A 7,354-nucleotide genomic window follows, 5' to 3' on the forward strand; every position below is an offset into this window, starting at 1 on the left:
CTATTTCTTTTTCTCTTTCATGTGCTAGCTACTGACAAATAAGCAGAGAAAATAGAAAAAAAAAAAACTGACTTGCGAATGTTTTCCAGTGACGTTGGTACTTGGATAGATTAGACTTATCATGTTTAGAAAGTAAAGGCTCACCAAAAGTATTGCACCAAGGACTTGGTGTTACAGTAGTTAATATGCAGTATTGCAGGCTAAGGTGGTGGTATATACTTTCACTTTTGCTGAGTCCATAGATATACAATAGTTAGTGTCTTCCTCAGTCATCAATCTTTTTCTCAAGGCATTTGTTATTACTCAAACTGTCTCATAGTTGTAATTCCTAACCATCATTTATAAAGGAACTAACCATAACTACATTCATAATTGTGAGTAATAGCAAAACAATAGCGTTAATGGCCTGCTGGCCTTCTGAATTTGAAAAGGCATGATAAACATTTATTTTATTTATTTTTCACATTTATGTATTGTCCATCTCCGTCAAAGTGGAACCTGCACGACAAAAATCACTTACTCTTCATATTCCTCAATGATTTCTTCAGTGTCTGACATTTTCAGTTACCTGCCATTAAAAAAGAAGCAAAATAAAGTTTCAGGAGATATGAAAATGCTGGAATATGCTCTGAGTTCCATCTAGAGCAGGACTGTCAAACTCGTGGCGTCATGGCGGTGTCACGTAACATATCAGGATTTTTTCCCTCTTCACTAAACCAGGCGTGGGCATGGCCAGTGTGTGATGCATCCAGCCTGTGAGCCGCGAGTTTGACAGCCCTGATCTACAGGGTGCTTTTAAAAACAGAGATATGGAAAATATTGAAGCAATCTAAATTGGACTTGATATCTGGACCAATAGTCACCAAATGCCTGCTTGACCCAAAAATGTTATTGAATTGACTGCAAAAAAAGTTTTTAATGCATAGTAATAAGCCAGATATATATGGAGGCTGAGTGCACTAATGCTGTATCTGTTATATGAATACTTCAAACTGAGGTAAAGTAGCTTTCATCAACCTGATATTCTCCAGATAAAACGGATTTCAACTCACATAATTTCTTCCTCCTTTCTGGGAATTTTGACGTGCACCATTTGGGAAAAGCTGAAATAGAGGATGCAGGATTTGACTGAACCTGTTCAGTGATATAATAGTGACTGGGTGAGTCTCAGCAATGACTGCTTAACTTTGGTTCCTGAATAGTGAGACTGCGTTCACATATGGGCTGGCTCACTAGCTAACAGTTCATCCATGTAAAAGTCTCCTGAGAAATTAATGGTCAAAATTTTAGGCATAAGCTAGCCTTCCAAAACTAAAAGTTCAGCATTTGTTATAAGAGTTTTTTGAGGACTTGGTGAAGAAATAAGACCCTGTAAGTAGATCAGGACCAAGCCATAGAGGGTTTTATAGGTTAAAACCTGAATTTTAAATTTAAATTTAAAATTTAAATTTTAAACCCAGAAGTAATAGGAAGCCAGACCATGACTCACAGGGCAGATGTATCATGAGTACACCATTAAATACCTGTGATCACGCTCACTAGGTTTTGCAACAACTGAAATTTTCAATTGAACTGTTAAGGCAGCCCCATGTAGGATGTATTGTAGTAGTCTAACTGGGTGATAATAAGGGCATGAGCTACAGTAATCAGATCTCCCAGTCCTGAATAAGGCTGTAACTGGGCAAAGGCCTCCTGGGCCACAGCCTCCAACTGTGAATCCAGGAGAAAGTCTAAGTTGCAGATCTGCTAATTCAGAGGCAATACAATCAGGTCCATAAAGAAAACAATGGGTGTAGAAGATGAAGAAACATCAGCTCCATCTTTCAAAGGTTCAACTTAAACTTGTTCTATCCCATCCAGATCTCTTAAGCCAGAGAAAGACGGAGGGAGGGAGAATGATCCTGTACCACCACTAAGGGAGAACCCACTGTGCCAAATTTCTCTCCCAACAAAAACCAACTAGAGGCAACCACTAAGTGCCAAATCACTGAAAAACAGTGCTTCAGCCAACCCAAAAGGATACCATGGTTGATGGCATCAAAGACTGTAGATGTCCAGAACAGGTCCCAACACAGTAGAGCAATCAATGCCTTTTCTGCTTCTTGTAGAATGCTTTGTAGTTGGTCCTGAACCACCATCTCAAAAATCTTTACTAAGAAGGGAATGTTAGAAACCAGATGGTATTTATCTAATACATTCAGATCTCTTAAAGAAAGGGAAGATCCACACCTCTTAAGGGCTTCGGGCATCAATCTCTTTTACAATGAGACATTCACAACTTCCCAAATATAACAGAAACAGGGCATTTGTAACAATTTGGATCTATTCTATCTATTTTCATGATGATAGCAAAGTGCAAGAGCTAACTAAATCTATGACTAGTTCCACAGCAGTATATGTGAAAGCTAGACAAAGGTAGCCTTAGGAGAAAGGAAGTCTATTTGGGGATAAGAGATAAAAGGGGGGAAGGGAGGATGTTCTCTCTAAAACCCCTGCCCAGCCAAAGGTTGGCCCAGCCAAATACTTGATTATTACCCATAAAACAGATAACAAGAGAAATATAAGACTTTAATTAATCTGTAAAACTCAAAACCATAAGATTATGATGGACACTAATTTGGATTGCTTTAAAAAGGCAATCAAATAAAATCATGGAGGACAGCTCTATGAAGATGCTACCTCCAGCATTTCTTTAAATACCATTGGGAAGCAAAAAAAGGGATCTCATATTTATATCTGATTGGCTATTCTGAGAAATATAATGCCAAACTAAGATGAACACAAGGCTATTGTATTCATAAGCACAAAACTGCAAGCTCAAATATTTATCTGGAATCTCAAGTTCTTAGTTGACACAACATTTAACATCTACCATTTCTGGAATACTGAACTGTAGTCTCTATGCTTAGTAAAATGTGTATAATGTCTTTGGGAAAGGAAACAGCAAAAGATATTGACAAGGAGTGAGAAAGCTAAGACTTTAGCGCAATGAAGTCAGAATAAAAAGCAAGCACCACCAATGCCTAATAACTCGTATAAATGTAACTGTTGAATTTGGCTTGAGGTCTAAAAGCACTTCTTTGCTGATAATACTGACAGCAAAGCTTGTTTTTTATTTCCATTTCACATCTTGGCAGCATAGTTCTTCTAAAATAAGTAGAGATTAGCAGCAGAACTGATAAGAAAGAACAAGCAGAGACATCACAAGTAGTCATGTCTGATATAACAAACTAAGGACACAAGCCTTGATAGTACAGTGGTCTAAGCACCCTGTTATTAACACAGCTGCCTGCAATTTACTGCTGGTTCGAATCTCTCCAAGGCTCAAGGTTGACTCAGCCTTCCATCCTTTCTAAGGTAGGTGAAATGAGGACCCAGTTTGTGGGGGCAATAAGCTGACTTTGTATAAATATACAAAAGTATGAAGGCTATTGCTTAACGCATTGTAAGCCGCCCTGAGTCTCCGGAGAAGGGCGGCATATAAATCAAATTTAAAAAAAAAAATGTGATGTGAAAGACAGCTGTTTTAAATGAGGTCAAGAAATATACTGAGAAAAAAAATACATTATGGTTCAAAATTATAATCCTGATATGTTTCTTTCATCCTACATTTCCATTATTCTCTTTATAAAAAGAAAACCAATGCTTTTTCTTACTTCCATATTTAACAAGTATAGCAGTACTGGTAACCTCACGGTTACACCCTATAGTCTGGAGACAAGAGGAGGAATTTTTCTTCGCAGTACTGCCTGAGGCTAGAGTCTGCGGAGCTCAAACATCTTAAATTTCTAGCAACTAGTGCCAGAAACAACATTGATAAATAAGTCCATAATCACATCTAAGCTATTATCCCAAATCAAACAGTATTTTGCATACCCAATGCAATGCCAATGGAGAATCGTAACTTATTTTATTTCTAGAGGGTTGTTGCTTGCACAGTTTACCACTGTCAACTCTCATATGAGAGATAATAATGGCAATTATTAGTTTCTTCTCTTTTCCAAGAACAATACAATAATTTTGGAGTTTTAGCTTTGCTCACAGCTTTCTGCAGCAGAAAAAAGAGGACTAATTAAGGCAGAAGTGTCAAACTCATGGCGTCACATGATGTATGGGAACGTTTTTCCCCTTTGCTAAACTGGGCATGGCCAGTGCATGACACATCTGGCCCGCAGGCCAGGAGTTTCACAGCCCTGAACTAAGATCTAAGCAGTTTCTCTCTTCCCTCTGAGCTTCATACTTAAAACCAGTTACCCCAAGCTCACCTGCCTGCACCTACAACAATATAAGCATGTGAACCTTGTTGTTCCTTTTCCTTGCTTAAAACATCCCTGAATCTTGGCAGTTGCTTTCAGCAAATCCAATCCTGCTACAGTAAAACAACTGTGAAGCAAATCACCAAACTGAGGGGCATTTTAAGCAGGTTCTGGGGAGTTCAACAAATAATTCTCAATTGTCAGACCAGCTGTTCTGTCCCTTAAGTCCTTGTTTCTCTTCTTACTTTGGAAGATTGTCACAAAGTCATTTGAATTGTCCGTAACAGCTGTAAAAGAATAGAATCAAGGATGTTGCTGCACAAATTCACAAAGGCATTATGAGAACAATAAAGGAAATGGCATAGGGAGCTGCATCCTGGTCACAGATATTGCACATGTCCAGTTATTTGAAAATTGAATAATAGGTTGACTTAGTCACTTCTAAATTTTCTCTAAATTTATTCAAAACTTTCCTTATCTAGACATCAGTTTTCAAATAATCTGTCACTCTTAATGTACTAAATGTAGATAGTATATTTAGTACAAATGTTCCCTGCTTTATACTAAAGTACTGTAGACCTGTGATTATTTCTAAGTTGAGTCCACACTGTAGTCTTTTATGTTTTTAGGACTGTAATCATCCTGATAAGAATTTTTGGTTACCTCAGGATGACACTAGCTATATTCTTATGCAGTATTTTCATAAAATTTTGAATCCACCTACCTTAACTAATGAAGAATTAGAACTCTATATGTGTATATGCAGATCATATACACATATACACCTCAGGAATTTACCAGGAAAATTAACTGATCTTAGATTAAGAATCTCTGTCTTTGTGATAATGGCAATGTTACAAAAAGCAATTATTGTGCAATGCAAAAGCATACTTTAAACAGGCTAGGTACTCCTGCTACTGACTTCCCTTGTTCATCTTTGAATGGTTTCCAGCATTCAGTGAAAATTCACTCTTTTTTTGCTACCTAGCTTACAAAGGAAAAGAAACACTAATACCAGTCTAATACTATCTTCCCCCAATTTATACATGCCATGTTTTCTAAATGTGCATTTAGCAAACCATTTTACACAGACTGATATTACAAACTGAATCCCTTGTTTCGTTTTCAAGTTTAAACAGTCTTGTGGTATTATAGCCTTTGCCTTCTCTCCCAAATATACCCATACATACAGAGCCACTTACACATACATACTGAAATCAATAAAGACAAACTGATATATTTGCATTTCAAAGGAAGGGTATCCAGAAAAATTGAGAGGGGGTAGATTTGGGGTATTGCCACACAATAGATACTCCTCCCAATCCCAATTTCAAATACGTTATTTTCAGATATGGTATGTGTCCCGGTTAGTTTAAGATGGAGGAATGCAAGATATGGTTTGGGGCTCCTTACCTTTTGCCCAGAGAGCAGGTGGAAAGTCCTTTCAGTGGGAACAAATGTAGTGTCTGAGAAATGCAATTTAAAAAGAGGGAGGCTTTAACAAGAGCACTCCACCCTTATCAGCCACCCTGGATGCTGGATGCCTGATTGGAGGAATGCCAGCCGGGAACAGCTTGGAATGCAAAGCTTTGTTGCTATTTTGGCAGGGTCAGCCACAGCCTCTTGTGCAATTCATCCCTCCCCCGCCCTGAGCCCATATAAGCACTGGCTATTGTATGGCCTCCGAGAATTGCTATTTTAAACTTGAGATACCCAAGTGCCCAAGAGTCTGACACAAGCCAGCCAGCTGTCATTCTCGAGTGGCCTGGAACTCTGATATAGAAGGTTTGGCTCTAGGAGAGCTCTGGGTATAAATCTGAAAAGCCAGGCTGTGAGTCCCAAGGCATGCTTTTGTTCTCCATTAAATGGGATGGCTACTGATGTGTTACTGTCTGAAAAGCCTCTTCAGCAAGTAAGCTATTGTCCCTTTTATAAAAAACAACAACAACAAATGTGTTGGGTGGGAGGAGGAAACTATAAAACTTGAACCAGTCAGTTTGATTGGAAACCAAAGATTCCTTGAACTTCCTCAATAAACTCATGGCACTTGTAGCAATCTCTTATCTATCTTTAACCTGTGTCTAAAGTTCACTAGAAAGGAAATTCAGAAGGAAAGCACTGATATTCTGAATGAGCCTTCACTTTAATACAGAGGACATAGCAAACCACTTATTATTGAAGACCAAGGGAGGAGTTCCTGACTTGTTACCTCTAAAGGCCTATATCGCATATAATAGAATCTGCTTGAGGAGGTCACTTGTTTCCCATATTATCATCTAGAAGGACCTAGAAGGCAGGCCTTCTCTGCCATTGCACCTACCTTTAGAACAGCACCCCTCCACCCCACAAACAAATTGTATGGCTCATAACTTGCCCACCTTCAAGTAATCTTTAAAAACTCTCCCCCCCCCTTTAATTAGGATGTGTGGACATGGCCCTTTAAATTGAAATCTGCTGTGGAAAGATGTTAGTTTATTCCATTTGGCAATAAAGATACTTTTTTAAAAAATGAACTTTTGTCAAGTTGCTGAAAGTCATTTTGGAGCTAGTCAGCCAGAAGTCTAATCAATCAATCCATCTTCTACTACTTAGGAGTTCTAACTTAAGTTTTGTTTCTGTCTCAAACTTGCTGAACTGTTTAGCTTCAGTTAGTGTTCTTCAAAGTTCACCAGTAGGGAATGTTTTCCCACTGACTGCTGAAAAACAACTAAATGTTAATGGATCAAAGGACATAGATAGCCCAGGGGTCAGGTTCTTAGAGCAACAGTTTGTTATGAACCATTAAATAAAAAAAGCTGAAGAAGCTTCTTGGATGAGAAGCAAAATGTCTTCAAAGGAAAACCAGAAAGTCCAGTTGCCTCTTGAAAAAGCACCTTTGGGACAACCATGACCTGGATGACTGAGAATCTCCATAGACATTAGAGAAACATATTTTCACTTGGATGGCTGAGTGAAAGTGGGTCCAGCAAGATCTCAAAATCAAATGCAAGGCTAGATATTGGGTCTGGTCAGCAGATTTAACAGGGAAAAAAAAATCAGACAACAGATGAATACAATTGGAAGCAAAGTCTGTATATTGAAACAAATGTTATTTATTA

This window comes from Pituophis catenifer, unplaced genomic scaffold (assembly GCF_029215685.1).
Source record: "Pituophis catenifer annectens isolate HBS135680 unplaced genomic scaffold, rPitCat1.0.hap2 SCAF_3, whole genome shotgun sequence".
NCBI lineage: Eukaryota > Metazoa > Chordata > Lepidosauria > Squamata > Colubridae > Pituophis > Pituophis catenifer.